We start from the raw sequence: 1436 nt of genomic DNA, 5'->3' as shown, positions 1-1436 counted from the left end.
GACCACCACAGGGAGAGGAGGTCAGTAGGGCTGCCAAGGGGGATGAGAACAGAGGCCTGGACAGGCTGCACCAGCCCTTTTCGCCCCAAGGCTTTCCTAACTGTCATGTCCAACTGTAAATTGCCTCAGAGCCCTGACAGAGCTGGCAGGAGGCTGCAGAGTGCTCCCCTCCCCCTCCCCCCTTCAGGCCTGCTGCGAAGGAGCCTCTGACAGCCCCCGACTGAGGGGAGGGAGGCCTTTCCAAGAGCAACGCAGGGGAGCCTGAGGGCCTCCCTTTTGAGGGTGGGGAACTTTCCCCTTCTGGCAAACAGTTGGCTGACACGGAGGCCACAGAAAAGCCCCTTCTCACTTAAAATACTGCTCTGGCTGGGCGTTAGAAACAGCCAAGCTATGTGTCTTTCTTCTTTGGAACACTCTGCAGGTTTGAGGCCACTGCACAGCATTATTCTGCAGATGAAACTGGTTTTTTTGTCTCCTGTTTCATCTGCCCAACAACCCTGTGCAGTAGGCCTCAACATTCAGCCCCATGCCCTTACAGATTGGACAACTCCTCCCCTTCCTCTTCCCACTGCCAAGCTCTAGCGCTCATGGTATTCTTGGATACAACAGGCTTTGCCCCTAGTATACCATAAAGGCTGGTAACAAAATTCTCCATTTTAATGCTTTCAAAGAAGACCCCACAAGATATGTTTGAGAGGTAGTGGTTAAATTTTGTATTACTATTATTATGATGATTATGATGATCTTTCCTTGCTCCAAAGTGGATCTGGGTGCACCTTTTCCATTGAACATCAATTTTGTCTAAACAATTTTCAAATGTCATAAGACATCCCCGAATGCAGCGATTTTGAATTTGATCTATTTCAAATTTGATGTATAAATTGTATATTGATAAGGATACTTCTGAATCACAGGTCCATTGATGTACTATAAAAGAGACACATTCTTCAGACTCCTTGAGTCATAATCAGAAATCTAATATTCCAAAAACTGTAGTAAATTTAAAATGTACAGCTAGGTTGAATGGCAGTTCAAACTGTAAATTCGAGTAGATTATAGAGGAGATAACACTACAATAATAAAAAATCATGAACTACATATATTTGTATGACATAATGCCTTCAAACTCTCATATGTACAGACACATCTGTCTTAATAAAACAACCTAAAACAGGCATATAATTTAGTGTCAGTGATTTTTTTCATTTCTCCTTACCCACCACAGAACTCCAATTCATGCTGTACTTAGAGCAGTCTCCCAAGCATAGTTCTGGGAGAACTCAAGACCAACTAATGTTAGTCTTCGTGTCAGCAGAGATTTTCAGTCAGTGGATTGAATCAAGTGATTGAATCCATCTGCACCTTCCTCACTCCCTGACTTCTGTCAATGGGGGGGGGGGCACAGTCAATACATCATGATTCAGTGAAGGATGCTG

The sequence above is a fragment of the Paroedura picta genome, chromosome 6, assembly GCF_049243985.1.
Source record: "Paroedura picta isolate Pp20150507F chromosome 6, Ppicta_v3.0, whole genome shotgun sequence".
Taxonomy (NCBI): Eukaryota; Metazoa; Chordata; class Lepidosauria; order Squamata; family Gekkonidae; genus Paroedura; species Paroedura picta.
This window is presented reverse-complemented; position numbering follows the sequence as displayed.